Source organism: Dipodomys ordii, unplaced genomic scaffold (assembly GCF_000151885.1).
Source record: "Dipodomys ordii isolate 6190 unplaced genomic scaffold, Dord_2.0 Scaffold28, whole genome shotgun sequence".
Lineage (NCBI taxonomy): Eukaryota > Metazoa > Chordata > Mammalia > Rodentia > Heteromyidae > Dipodomys > Dipodomys ordii.
Window position 1 is genome coordinate 2708351 of NW_012267244.1, and position 16303 is coordinate 2724653.

Sequence of the window (16303 nt, forward strand, 5' to 3'; positions counted from 1 at the left end):
GGAAGGAAGGAAGGAAGGAAGGAAGGAAGGAAGGAAGGAAGGAAGGAAGGAAGGAAGGAAGGAAGGAAGGAAGGAAAGTGTAGCCTAATTTCTGATTATTAGGATATCTGTTAGGAGCAAGAAAAAAAATAAAGCTAAGAATATACTCCCCTACAGCTTTGATTATTGGCCAGCACTTCTCAGAGCTGTAAGGACTGGATAAGCAGAGGGTTATTCTTCTCTTTTGAGGGAACTCAGAAGATGACTCGGGTCCCTGGTGTCTTAGTTAAATCATCAACATCTAGAAAATTAACAGATAGTTACATTGATTTGAAAATGGTTTGCTATGCTCTCTTACAAGAAAATTACTTTTGACAAATAGATTTTGGGGGGGGTCTTCATACTTACCCTATAGTAATTCCATCTCCTATGTCAGAGCATTAATAAATTGTTCCTGGAACTAAGCTGGGGAGAGGGAGGGATCTAAGATAGAGATATTCTATTTTAATTCAAACAATAAAGCAGTGGACATTTTTAAATCTGATACTCTTCATGCATGTAAAAGAAATATTGTCTCTAATGCTATCTTAATGATAAATAGCCAAAATAAATAAATGGGTATGAGAACCAAATATTCTACTTAATTGGCTATCATAACTAAACAAATATGTTGGAGTTTTTATTTATTGGTGAAAAGGCCAAATTCTTACATTAATGGCTATAAATATTTTAGCAATACATATAATTGTAAATTTTATTTTAAAGATTTATTCTGAAAATTTTGAAATCCTTATAGTTAACTCTGATGTTGTGATTTCAAAAAATAATTCATGAGTCTTGATTTAACAAGACCAATTTTGAGCAATAAAATTTTATATCTTAATTTTCTCCTAGGAATATTACAATTAGCAAAAGAAGCCATACTATCTGATAATTAAAACTTTAGTTACAACTTCTAAACACACATTATGCTAAGATTAAAATTCATTTTTAAATTCAATCATTATACTAGAAAAATACTGAGGCCTTCTGTTGTTTGATGTTCATAAAACCTCAAAATGTAAATTCATTTTATATCTCCATAAAGTACCTTAAAGGCCAATATGAAATAACCCAAGAAATCAGCACATTTTCCTACCCCTTGATAGTGGGGGCTCAAAATAGAATTCTTTAAAAAAAATTAAATAAAATAAAACTAGCTTCTTAGTTAGCAACTCTGGAACCTGTCATGTGGTTGGATTATTGCTGGAGTGTCTGGATGGGGTTGACCACCCATATAGCACTCAATCCACATGTCGAGTTTTGTGGGTGTCTTTCTGTTCTTGTGTTTTTCAAGTCATGTTTGATTTTTCTCTGACCTCCTGTTATGATGACCTTTGAAGCAAAAACATTATTACTTCCCTCATGGGTATGTGTGATGTAAATGTAAATGTGATTTAAGTACTGGGCAGAAGTTTTAAGCTAAAAATTGGAAGCCAAACAAATTTGGGGGGAGGACCACAAAAGTCTAAATTGTAACTTCTGAGAATTTCCCAGGAGCTATACACCATTTCCACATTTTCTTTTTTCTTTTTCCTCTCTTTTTTCTTTCTTTTTGGTTTTTTAATTGTTATTGTTGTTGTTTGTTGGGTTTTTTTCCAGACCTGGGGCTTGAACTCACAGCTTGGGCACCCACATTTTCAAAATAATGTACTAAGAAGTTTACAAAACAGAGACTGATGCAAATAACTAATAGAAAGAAAATGGATTGTAATTTAATTGTTGAAACAAAAAATAAATGAATAAAGGAAAATTATTTCAAAATGTTGCATTTATAGTCCCAGAAATGCCTAGGAATATTCTAAGTGGTACCGCATGGCATGTTTACACAACTAGAACTTAGTCTCCGCCTTGATGGCACATGGAATGCTAAAGTAGGGAAGAGGTTCAGAAACTCTCTTCTTTTATTGGAAGTTTTGAGAGCAGGACAGAGGAAGATTTCTAAGCTATCACTGTCACATTCAATTTCTACTAGCTTCAGTTTAGCAGAACAGTATATCTTACAAGTACTGTTTTATGTCAAAGTGCCTCATTAAGAAAAACTTGAAAGCTAGTCTAGAACTTAGATAAATTTGCCACAAGTAATAAAATAGCAGATTTGAGAGTATAACCTCTTTTTCCTAAGTACTGGTCTGGGTTTTATTGATCTATTTCATGGTAGTTCAAATGTATTGAGCCAGTAAGTATGGAAAAGATTGACTTTGTATGGCTGTCCGGCAATGAACCTAGATTTTCCCTGTGACATTCCATTCTTTTGTCAACATGGAATTTTAATTATTTAATTTGGAAGCTCTCAGCTAAATTTCTATTTTTTTCTTATTGCAAAACTTCTAGCAGATGATAGTTATTTATTCTTTTTTTTCTTAGCAGTAAAATCCAGTTTAGTTGGGGTTTGCAAAGTGGTCAGCTAAACAATGCACTTCCTGGCCTGTCTGGAAGGTGGCTAGCCCTGTGACTACTGCATTCCACCAATAAAATTGAAACAGAAGCTGTTGGATGAGCTGATTCAGTTGACACATATAATTACCCCTTTTCTCTCCTTAGGCTTTTTGCCAAAAAAAAAAAAAAGTCACATAGTCACATTTTACTTGGAATTTCTTTTCTTCTTCTTTTTTTTTTTCTTTTTTTCCTCTTGTCTCCCCATTCACAATACAGACTAGGCACAGGCCTGGGCTGAGGTGTGTATGGGGTAGGTTTACTCTGCCTCCTCTTTCTATACAGTCAGTGTAAGAATACAGCCTGTGGTAAGCACCCGGAGGCCACTTGGAATTTCTTTTGTCACCAGGATGTCATGTTTTATGACATCATGAAAATAACACACCAGTCTGGAACTTCTGGCTTTTCTTAGTTTTCTGCTATTTATTGTGTCCTACCTGAAACACTTTGGTCTCAAACCATATAGTTAAGAATTATTTAATTTCTTCCACAGTAGAAGAGTAGTATAGTAGCAATAATCTAAATGTCTTAGAAACTTCAATACTTATTAACTGTAACATAGTTTGTATCTTTTACTCTAGTTTTCAAACGGATCTCAAATCTGAATGTGACAGGAGAATCATAACTTTTGTTTGATATATGCAAAAATATTTTCTGGGCTTTTTTGTTTATTTGTTTGTTTGTTTGTTTGATTTTTGTGGGTCATGGGGCTTGACTCTGGGCCTAAGCACTGTCCCTCAGCTCTTCAGCTCAAGGTGAGCACTCTATCATTTGAGCCACAGCACCACTTCCAGTTTTCTATTTTACATGAGAGGATTGTTATTTTGCTCAGAGTTTAGCTAAAGTTCTTTTTTTCTTTTCATTATCTTTAAGTAGTTGCACGAAGAAGTTTCCATTTAACAAAGAAGTTTATAAATATATTTTCAGTTCATGTTTGCCAATGGTATTGAAGATGTTTGGAAATGTTTTAAAGATGCTTTACCTTCAAATGATTGCTTTATTTTCTTAGCATTGATCAAATTCTCCCCTAGCTCTTTCAAAAATAATGATTTCTTTTAATATTTGTAGCATTCTGCATTTTTCTGCATGTACTTATTTTTTTGCTTTTTTTTCTTTCACCTATATGTAGTTTTCCCATGATATCTGTATTTTGGTCATTACCTTTCACAAGACATCTTGGATTATCCATAAATTTCTGTTCCTACTAAAGAATGAAGCATAAAAAAAGTCAAATACAAGCCCCCAAAAAGTATACTGTTTTATTTGGGGGTAGGTATAAGATAGACCCTCCTTAATGATAAATGAACACGGCAGTTGAATAAACGGAATATATTGCATGGCACATTTCTGCAATCTCCAGTTGCTTAGGCTTTGTTTCCTTACATACTGTAAAAGATACAAGTTTTTAAATTAATAGGTTAATCTAAGCTTAAGAAAGCAAGATACAACAATTGTTTAATAATAATAATAATAATAACACATTGAGATAAAATGCAATAGGAAATCCACTGTTGGTGGAAGTATACTACTTATCACAGGATAAGGGAAAATAAAGTGACCTCAGTGTTATTCTTTAGGAATAACATTTGTATTAAATTTCTTGTGATTTCAGTGGAAGATATTTTGAAATGAGGGCTCTTTCCATTTCCCTCCACCTATTTTTTAAGTACATGCTGGTTCTTCATTTATCATATTTTAAATTATTCTATATATAGGTTTTTGTGTTAAAAATAGTGTTTTATAATAGAGTAGTAAATGGTGATCCTACATAATGGCTCCTACAGAGTGAAATATTAGGAAATAACTTAAGCAAATAATTGATACTGTCATTTTAATTGCCACCTTGTTATCTATGACCTAGATTGCCTAGTGGCTTTATGGCCTCTCATTTTCTGATTTACTAGAGAATATTAAATGGAGAATAGATACATATTTTGATACCTCTTTCTATTTTTCTGAATTGACAGTGTTTCTATAAAAGCAAATCAAGCCAGTATAATCCATTTTGGTATGTTTTTGTAAGTGACAAGTTTTTATTAGATTTAGCAAAGAAAGGCAAGTTTTCCTATAATTATGACTCCTTATTGAGTATATACATCAGTACAGACAAGACAGGAAACAATCATGTGTTCTCTTTGAATACTATTATATACAATAAAGAAGATGAACCAGAAGTTTACTCTTTAGTTTACTCTTTTCTTGGCAAACAAGAAAGAAGCCTGAGAACTTTTAGAATCACTGTCAGGCCTTACAACCTTATTTTCTTTTTTTCCCACAAGTTTTTTTGTTGTTGTTGTTGTTGTTGCTTGTGGGTCCTAAACTCTGGGCCTGGGCGCTGTCCCTCAGCATTTCAGCTCAAGGCTAGCGCTCTACCACTTGAGCCATAGCACCACTTCTGGCTTTTTCCTCTTATGTGGTGCTGAGGAATTGAACCCAGGGCCTCATGCATGTGAGGCAAGCACTCTACCACTGAGCCACTTTCCAGCCCCAACCACACTTTCTGTTCTCTAGAGCAGATGTTTGTAACTCCTTTTAAAACACTCCCCTCTGTGAGTCATCTTATTGAAGAAAAGCATCACTAGGCACTCATTTGTGATTTGAGTGTTCCCATTCCCAAAGTGTGCAAAGGTCTAAATGTAAGCCATATCAAATTGCAAAATGATCACCATTTGCAGATATGCAGAAAAGCTTATACATTAGCAACAGTGAAAATAATAAGCAGTGATGACAGTCAATTTAAGAGAAAGACATGGAACAAGTTCTTAACAGACACTTGTACAGGCACACTCACAGATGCATTGTATATGAAACTGTGCATACAGATGCCTGACAAATACAAACAAGTACACATGTATCCAATTTACATGGACACATGTCCATGTAAATATACAACCACACCAAGCTTATTTCTAGAATCCAGACCTTATTCAGAGAGTTACTAATCATTTATTTACAAAGAACTTCAGCATGAGCAGTTAAAAAATTAATCCATCTTCCCCCAAGTGTTGTTTTACACAATGATGATAGAATACACTAAAAAGAAATGTAGGAAATGAGCCATTTTACTCAAACAGACTTGGGGTGATCTCAATGTGTTCAATTGAAACCAAAAAGAATTTTGCTGCCTTTGGATCCCAGACCAATCTCGTGCCAGTCTGCTGCAACCATCACCACTATGGTACACAGTGCTCACCGCTGACCTATTGCAGACAGTTAATCAAGAGCAGAAAGAGCAGCTTTCAAGGTACAAGTAGTTACTTGTTCTCAACTTTTTAAAGTTCATAATTCAGTCTTACTGTCATTTCTTTCCTCTTGCCGGTGCTTTTAAGAAAGGTAAAGCTGAGCAGAAAGAAAACCAGAGTCATTAACTGTTTGAAAGTTTAATGTGCTACCAAACCAGAATTAGATGTGATAATGAAATTTCCACTGCTGAAAGCAAACTCCGCTAACTGATGTATGTAGTGAGAAGGTGGTCACATCACCAGAGAATATAAATCATGCTCATTTTTTTTTTACTATTTCTCATTCATTTCTTTTTGTTTAAACTGGCCAAACCTCAAATTAGATGCAGCTTAGAATACATTAAAAAGTGTATTTAATAAAATTCTACTTGCTTCTTGTGGAAAATACATTTATATGCCGATGTCAGTCAAATAAAATATATATCAAGAGGCAAGCTAGAAAAATAGATACAGGTCTATAGTTTAGCATTTCTACACTTGATTCTTCCAGCCTTATTGGTCAGAGGACCCATCTAAGTCCTAAAGTCCTTTCCTCAGGTCCTATTATATGACATTTCCCAGTGTGGCCTTCTAATTTGCAATTTTCAACTTCATAATGGTTTGAAAACACTATTTGAATTTAGTTTCAGTCTTCTCCCCAGGTGTAACAGTTATTCTGTGGAGAGCCAGGAGAGCCAGCAGCAAAGCTGAAGTTCCAAGTTAGCCTCAGAACCACAAATATAACCAAGCTCTACTTGTTGTCAAGCCAGGTTGTTTGACAGGCTAGCCAGTTGCATTTTCAATGTGAAGACATTCAACTTAACATAAATGCATCAGGACCGAATCTCATTGTAACCAAGAAGCATCTATAGGTCAATTTCTGTGTTCTATGCTTAAGGTACTAAAGGTGGACCATGAGATTTGCTCAGATACAACACACACTTCTGTTTGTCTTCATAAAAACTGGTTTATTCAATCAAGTTCTCAGGCAGATTTCATCTATTTGCTGTTCCTCTTCCCAGGACCTATTTGGCCCTTCTTCTCACCACTTCCACTTGAACACTCTTGAGATCACCAACTCATTACCTTATTTTATGTAACTGTAACCCCTCTGTACACCACCCTCAAAATAAATTTAAAAATACTTTAAAAAGAAATTGTATCTGTTCCATGTTTACTTAAGCTGCTGTGTTTTCAAGGTTTTTTTTCAAAAAAAAATCCTTTTTGCTCATCCCAAACTGACCTAACTCTTTTTCTCTCTCAGTCTGGGACCACTTTGGATTACCATTGTGTATCACTTCTCATAGTGTTTCACATACAGAAGTCATCAATGTGTAATGAAAGAATAGGTGACATCTAGGTTCTACTCGGAGTATTTCTCTCTTCCTGAGTGTATAATCTCTTCTATGATAAAGGAGATGGGCTTGGTGGGAGGAGACTATTTCTTAACAATCTTTATATATTTTCCATTACTAATAGGTTCATTGCACATAATAAAGGTTTGATACATTCTTCTTGAATTGCATGATTTAACTGGGTCAATCAGATTTGGTTAGGAGCACCATAGGATCATTCCAGAATTGATGAAGAGAAAAGCCAGTGATGTAAGAGGCAATTTTCTTTGCTGAATCATAGCTGCGTTTTTATCACACTAGGCTTTGGAAGGTACCACTTTTCAAATTAAAGGCAAAAACAATCATCTTTCTGTGTAAATCATTTTTTAAAGTTCTCCAGCTCCTTTCAGGCAAGGGGGCATCTCTGTAAGGTGTTGACCTAAATTTCTTCTGACCTAATTTCCTTGTAGCAAAAGGAATTGAGTGCAGCCAGCCCCCACTGTGGAAAGGTTTTGTTCTACATCACTGTCAAATTTCAATGACAAATGGAATGAACTTTGTTAGTCCTTTGGAGATTGCAGAATAGCTCAAGATCTTTCCCTCTAATATCTAAGAGGATTTCAGCGATTTGTCCTGCTGGCTACAAAGTGTAAAAGGGCCTCCCTCTGTCCTTGTTCATTTCCCATGAGTAGTCAGGCACGCCCAACTGAAGTGCCAGGCATTACCTGCAAACATTTTTACTGCCCAGAAGCTGAAGAGAAAGTTGCTGATGAAGTGAAGAAGAATAGAAGTGGCAAAATAGGCTCTTTAGATGCTTAAATTAAAACTAGAAACATTTCTCAGCACAGTAAACTCTACCTTGGTATAGTACTAAGTATTTTGAAACAAAAATAAACTAACTTCTCATAGGATTAAAAATATAATTGTTCTCCCAGTGATACTAATAAACTAAATACCTACTTTCTACTATAATGAGATCATATTATTTGTAATATGTATGTTTTTGAGCAGGGAGAGCCTAATGAAAGAGTAGGCTTTGGCTCAAAAATCTCAGTAGTTATAAAAGTTATGAAACAATAAACAGGAATATAATAGAAATGCTTTCCATTAATTTTCTTTAAGAAAAGAAAAGACAACCGTTAGATGTGTATTTTAATGTTTTTTTTCATGCATGTGTTTCTAACGCATTTATAAGATTATCTCTTTGTTGCTTTGTATGTCCCTCCCCCACAGTATAACCCCTGCTTTCACTATATTTGATGTCAGTATAACTTGTGGAGGAGATGGGGAAAAACCAGTTGTTTAAGGATACAGGTGGACCTGTTGCAACAATGAGAAGTACAAGTTGTCATGTCCAAAACGGCTTTACAACGTCGGTGGGGGGGGGGGAAAGGGGGGGAAGGAGAAGGATTGGGATTGGGGGGGAGGGGGGAGGCTGGGAAGGGATGTGAAGGGTAAACAAGGGAGGAGGCTGCAATGCTTGGTAAGAAATGTACGTATTATCCTGCCCATGTAATTGTAACTCCTCTGTACAGTATGTTCACAAAAAAAAAAAAAATTAAAAAAAAAGAAAAGACCAAGAACAGTGTTAGTTTATTACTGTTCAGCAAAGGAGGGGTATACTAAATTTCTGCTCAGAGCTTAATTTCTGTGTTCTTATTAACTAGTACCCATCACTATGTGCTTTCTTGATTCTAAATGCAGCTTCAGCATGGAATTGACTGACTTGAAGATTCAGAATTTAATAATTGCTTCATTTAATATAATGAATGTGGCTTACAATGTTTAAAATTACCAGAATTCTCTTTGATTACACATTATAGCTTGACAAGTTACTCCACTATTTCCATTGGAAGACTCTTGGAAGGCCTTAAGGCACCACACTCTGCCAGTTGGTGATTCTGGTAGCAAAGTCCATGGAAGGTCAAAGTAAGCAGCTGTCCCAGCAATTCAGCCTAAACCTAAATGAAAACAGCAAAGAGCATAAAAGGAGAGAAAAGTTGACAAAGACAAGCAAGAATCAGCTTCAAAGAGAAAAGACCTAAGAAAACCAGCAATAAATTAAAACAAAAAAATAAGTGTAGGGGAAATTTTAATAACACACAAGGAGAAAAGAAGAAAAATCATTGGAAAGGAAAATAAGGCTTTCAATCACAAAACAAACAAAAATAAACCAAAAATCCTGATCAACTCTTAACAGATGCCCCCCCAAAAAAATCAGAAACAGAGTAAATAGATAAGTTGTTAGGAGCAATGTTCACAAAAAAATGCACTCCCTTACATATGTAACTTAATCCCTCTGTGTATCACCTTGACAATAAAATTAATTTTTTTTTAAAAAAAGGGGGAAAAAAGAGAAAGAAGTTGAATGAGACATTTTGTCTCAAGTAACCCTCAACTACCCTCAAGTAACCTTGAGGGTAGACATTGCTCCAGGTTCCAGGCAAACACATGGGAAATGCTTTGCTTCTCCCCAGATCATATTACATGAAGTCTAGCACAACTAATTGTTTTGAGTAGCATGTCTCACAGTAGCCTGATGCATAGGACTAAACCCAGGAATATGTGTATGTTGTTAGGGAGAAAGAGAGAGAGAGAGAGAGAGAGAGATGAGAGGAAGGTATGTGTAATTGGACTGTGTGGCTGGGTTTTCAGCAGAGGAGGGAGTGGCATAGTATTTTGATCAAAGAGAATAGGTTGTTCCCTGATTGCACTTGCGTCCCTAGAAGAATCATATACCCAAGGACAAAAAAAAATTCTTCGGTCAAATCAAAGGAAATTATTACTCTAGGAAGTTGATTTGGGAGACTGAATTTCTTGGCTTATTTCTGGAAGCTGTGAAAACTAGCAAAAACATCCCAGTGTGAAGCAAAATTTGAAAAGTTCACTTAATAGAATTTTTTCCAAGTCTTTCCATTTCCTAACAAATGGGGCGATGTCATTCTTTCTGATGGAGGCATAGAATTCCATTGTATATATACCACATTTTCTTGATCCATTCATCTACTGAGGGGCATCTGGGTTTGTTCCATATCTTAGCTATGGTAAATAATGCTGCAATAAACATAGTTGTGCTGGTAGCTTTAGTATGGTCTTGTTAGTAAGCCAGGCCCAAAGAAACATAGGTCCCATGGTTTCCCTTATTTCCTTATTTCCCTTATAACCCCTGTTTTCACTGTATTTGATGTCCGTATAATGTGGGGAGGGGAAGGAAAAAAAACAAAATGTTAAATAGAGATACAGATTGACCCATTGTAACAATGAGATGTACAAGACACTATGTTGTAAAACGAACTTTACAATTTAGGAAGGGGAGGGAGTAATTGTGGAGGTGGGAGGGAAGGAATGTTTAGGGAAAAACAAAGGAGGAGGCAACAATGCTTGATAAGAAATGTACTCATTATCTTGCTCATGTAACTGTAACCCCTCTGTACAGTATTTTCACAACAAAAACCTTATTTAAAAAAATTTGACAAGTTCATGGCTCACTAAGAAATTGTCTCAGTAGAGACCATTACAAAATGGCCCAGGACAAGTGTTAGGAAAATTACACACTTTTCCTTGGTGTCTTGCATACGCTAATATCTTCTAATTAGGAACATACTGCACCTTGAATCACCTATGAGGCAGTAAAGCTTTCAGCAAGCAAGTAAATTGGAAACTAAAAGTACATGCCCACATGAATAGATGTTCTGAGAAGAACTATAGAGTCATTCATTTTTTTTCTTTTTTTTTGTCAGTGGTGGGGTTTGAACTCTGGTCTTGGGTACTGTCCCTCAGCTCTTCAGCTCAAGGTTAGTGATCTACCACTTGAGCCACTGCACCACTTCTGGTTTTCTGGTTTTCTGGACTGGCTTTGAACTGTGATACTCATATCTCAGCCTCCTGAGTAGCTAGGATTACAGGCATAACCCATTGGTGCCCAGCTTGAGTCATTCATTCTTATAAGGACTAGCTTACCATGATTGTGTATTATGGGATCTATCTGAGAAGGACAGGGTTTATTAGGAAGGCAGCATTTCACCATGATCCTGCTGCAGGTCTTCTCTCAGTCAAACATGGAATAAAGGACAGCTTCTAAAAACCATTTTGTACTTTATCAAGAACAAAGATAACAATTTGAAGCAAAAGCCAGGTCAGATTTAGCTTTTCATAAAGTTGGCTCGGCCTGTCTCAGTTCAAGGGAAAACCTTGCTGAATCTCTGCTTTCAGAAGCCACAGTAGATTGAACAATCAGACTGTTTGAAAAACCCATCATCCCACAAGGATTTGTGAAGTGTTGAACGTCTGGCATATGGATGTTCTGAATAAAAAGATTTTGCCAGGAGTTTTGAGAGCAGAGATCCACAATTAATTCTGACTGCTTGGATCAATAAAGATTGTTTTCCTTTGAAACAGAGCACCTATAAAATTATGTAATTTGAGGTATAGGAAAATCATTGACGAACAAGTAGAGTACATTGCTGCCCACAGAATCCATTTGGTAATCATTTCAACATGAAAAGTAAGACCATTATTTTGATAGGACAAATGCATTTGAAAGTCATGAAAGATGGTATCAGTGAAAAATTATATTCGCATAAAAAGCATTTTCAGCACAGACTCATTCAGGTATAGCACTATTCACACCAGAAATGCAATTCAGTGTGAGTTCTTTCCTAAAGGAAAAGTACATGTGAGAATTTAAATTATTTTGTCTAGCACAGCTGCTGCTTGTACTGCAAAAGGAGAGATGCAGATGATGACAAGGTAGAATGGAACTTGACACCTCCATTGGCAACTAGCCAAGAATACAGAATGTTTTAGCCAGTCTGTGGCATGTGATCCATTTCTTAATTGTTGATAACATATAATTAGGACAATCTAAGCCTAGTTTAATGAATGCAATAAGTTAAACTGCAGTGCTTGACTATACTTGGATAGACTTTGTTAGTCTTGGAGCATAAAACTGCAGAGTAACATTTTATAAACAGTACAAAATGGAATCTTCCCTTTACAAACTATCAGCCTAGAATTATGGCCAACATCCTAACCCACAGTATAAATTCTGCACACTGTATAAATGTCAACTGATATTCATGGCCAATGTGCCCAAAATAAATATTCCCCTTGAAGATTTTAAAGGTAAGATTTATGTGAAGAAATTGGGCACATATTTAAAAATGACAGACTACACGTTCTGCTAATCAGTTATCAACCTGATTTATTTTGACAGGCTTCTTTCTAAGATGATCAGAGCTCAGTTTAGTGTACTACAGGTTTTTTTTCAAAATGTAATGATTTTCTTGAAAATAATGAATTGATTATTAACTTCTACTAAAATAGATTCACTGCACTTATCTTTCCATGCTCATAATACTTGTTCCTAGAATTTGTAAAACATTATAAAGACTTCAGAAGACCTTCACCCAAGGTCTTTTGACAAACAAATTCAACTGAATCTTTCATATATCTGATAAAAGATTTCTTTCTTTCCAAACTGGGTGGGGGTAACTACCAAAATATGAAGTAACACCAAAAATTTAAAAGTTTTTGAAAAATGCTTTCTTTTTACAAAAAATTGAAGAAAAAAAAGTTCTTAAGAGGGAAGAACTATTTAACCATAGCGTGCATGCTTTTTCTGATTTTTTTTCTTTTTGGTCTTTAAATTTGTTCTAATGCTATCTGAATTGATTTTTAGTCTCAGTCATCCCAGAGGAACTGTCTTGGGTGAAGTTCTTATCGGGAAACTGTAATGAAGAATCAGCTCGCGAAGCTGTTATTATGGTGCTCATATATCTGAAGAAATTTTTAGTGGAAATAAAATTCCAAAGCACTAAATTTAGAGTATTTCATTTCCTAGTAAGAGCCATAAAAATAGTACTACTAGATACAATTTGAATTCCAAGAGGGAGATATGTATTTCTGTATGATGCTCAACCGTGTACATTCTAGAAAGCCAGTTTCTTTCCACAGGCCTTGAGATAAATTTAAAATCATGTTAACTAATTTCCAATCTCTAAAGGATAGTACTATTTTAAAAGGAGACTTTTCATTTTCACATTTTCAATTTGATGTTGCTTTACAAAGCAGAGTCACAAATATTTGAAAATGTATTATTTACATGTTTAAGAAAAAATAAGCATAATATTTTTATAGTTCTATATACTACATTGCATTCGCCCAGGGAAAGGAGAACTAAGAACATCATGGTTATACATAAAAATTCTAAGTTTAAGTCATATTTTCCATTCAAAGTAATCAATTTACGACTGATTGTTGAATCATAACCCTTTTGTACAATTGATTAAAGGTGATAAAAATAATTTTTAAATGATTGCTACAAAGTGCACAAATTAACAAAATTATCTTCAAGGAATGAAAATTCCCAGAAATCATGACAAAGTACAAGTCTGAAATTAAAATGATTATAAGTATATTTAAATATAATTTTTAATAAAACTCTGACAACTGCTCAACACTGTACACAATTCGTAAGTCAAACTGCCTTCCAGAAGTGCTGCTTATGGCTACATGAAGAGGGAGAGATTTTCTTCATCTTTAAATTTTTATGATTTATGATTAAGTCATTAAAAGCAACAGAAGAAATTCTTACAATTTTACATAGCCTTTTTATTTCTAGGTTCATAAGAAGAAAAATAATTGTTATCTCTCTCAAAAACACAACTGAAACATTTGCAGATCTATATCTTTGATGTAAATGATAGATAAACATAAAATTGTTGAAGAGGAATAAACAGTACTGCTACTTTTTCCATCCATTATGTGTACTTTTATATGTACATAAATATATATTTGAGTAAAAACTTTTATGCATTGAATTATACAAGTGCAATAAAGAAAAATTATTCTCAACTTATGGTGTTCTGTGCACACAGGAGAGAAGAAGGGAAGAGTTCATGTTATAATTGGCTATGGTTTTATCTGTTCTTACAAACTGTCCTTAAACGAAATTATTCACAAAGCAATCCACAGCGCCATCCTGTAAATTAAAATGCAAACCTCACGTTAACACGAATAAATCTGCCCATAATTTCAGATACTATTTTAGGAAATGTGGTCATTATGAGTGTTTCTTTTTATAATGAATTTTGAATTTGGGATAAATTTTGGCTCATAATTAGAAAAGAACACTAAGACTGAGAGATAAACTGTCAGGCAATAGTGCATAATGCACTATATTTCTTTTACAAATATTCAATTCTATACTTTTAATTATCAGCTTGCCCCACAAAGGAAATACTTCTTCAGGTAAAGTGAATGCAGCAACTTTGTGAAGAATTCAAATAATTTTCTAGTTATATTTTCCATATTATCATAATTTAATTTTCATCTTAATTTGACATGGCCTTCTACAAATAATGAAGTCTTATGGAAAGAAAATTTGCCATCATGTAAAACAGAATTTTACACTTTAACCATGATTAATAAATTTGTTTTTGCTGACAAAACAGCTGGAAAACAATCTCTAAAAATGCCAGTTTAAAAAGTCAAGAACATTGTACTATGAAAGTCATTTTTGTTGTTGTTATTGATAAAAGAAGTGTTTACCTGGTTGTCTCTATGATTGTAATTACTTCTTCTTTTTTTGAGCTGTATACTAAATATAATCTACAAAATCTTATTCATTTTTGTTCACAATAAAACCAGATCTCCACCTTTTCTACTTGCTAGACAAAATGAATTAGAAAATGAGTCTTCCTGTTAAGTTGGCCAGAAGCTAGAGTAAAATTGCACATTCAGCCACAAGGATTGCTAGATGTTTAACTATACCCACATACCCACGTAACTGTACAAGAAATGTATTTTGAAGCTATCAAAGCAACGTATTTTGTAAGACTCCTCAAATCATGTTTCTTCTTGCTAATGTCAACACAGAAATCACATTTTCTTACATCAGGGAAGGATGAATGTTTAGAAGAAAAGTAAGAATTTGGGTGGGGGGTGGGTCAGAGATGGGAAGGGATGGGAAGGGGAAACAAAGGAGGAGGCAACAATGCTTGATCAGAAATGTACTCATTATCTTGCCCATGTAATTGTAACCCCTCTATATGGTATTTTCACAATAATACAAAAAGTAAGAATTTGTAAAGAGTAAATTCATTTGCTAAGTTCTTTGAGGGCCTACTTCACATTTCAATGATTGAGCCTGAGAACTCATGTACAGAAATCTTCATAAAAAGAGACTTTGGTCTAGAACATGAGGCTGTTGTTCCCTACTAGAAGGACTTAGTACAGAGAAAGAAAAAAAAGGCCTTCTGTGTTTGTATTATAAGAATGGACAGAGTGGAAAGCAACCTAGGCCTACTTCTAAATCTCTCTCTAGTTTTCACTCATCTTAGTGGCTGGGTATGGGAAAGCCAAAAAAAGGATAACCTCTAAATTTGTATTTGACTCTAGAGCATGTTTTATAACTTCTCCCACACCAACCCATAAGAGCTCATCTATTGGTTTTAACCAATGCCTTTCTAGACTCCCTTTGGTTTCCATTGGGATCCAAATAAAAACCAAGAGTTTTCACAGTAACCTATCCACAAACCCAAAGGCAATTGACAAAGAAACCTAACCTGAAGCTGTTAAACAAGGTGCCTCCATGGCAAAGATCCAGTGTGAATTTTCCACTGATGAACTACATGGAATTAAACCAGAGATTGGAGAATATGACTTTATTCGGATAGCCCCTTCCTCTTTTCATTCATTTACCTCCCTCCCAAGGACCCTCACTCCACCTTTCAAGTGCCAGTTTCCTGATGTTCATATTGTTAAGACTCTGAGTTTTTCTGTGGAATTATGCCACTTGAATTCTCGCCTGCAAACATGGTATTTCTGTTGATACATTTGTGGACACTTGCATACAACACCACATTGTTTACTTATATACTTATAAATTAGTTCTAGCTTCCAAATATGAAAGAAAACATGCATTCTTTGTCCCTCTGGGCCTCATTTACTTGACTTAACATAATTTTTCCAAGTCCATTACTTCCTTGTAAATGATATAATAAAATTCTTCCTAATGAAAGTAAAACTAAGAAAATGGGGTGAGGGGCTAGGGTTGGCTTGTGAGGAATTAGGGAGACTGATAAAAGGGTTGACATCAATCAAGATGCATTGTATTTAAAAAGAAAAACACCTGATTTGTGGAATGGTAATTCCTCTGTACCTCTATTTAAAGATTATAAAAATATAATTTGAGAGCTGGGAAGGTGGCTCAGTGGTAGAGCACTTGCTTTGTATGTCTGAGGCCCTGGATTCAATTCCTCAGCACCACATAAGCAAAAAAAGAAAAAAGCC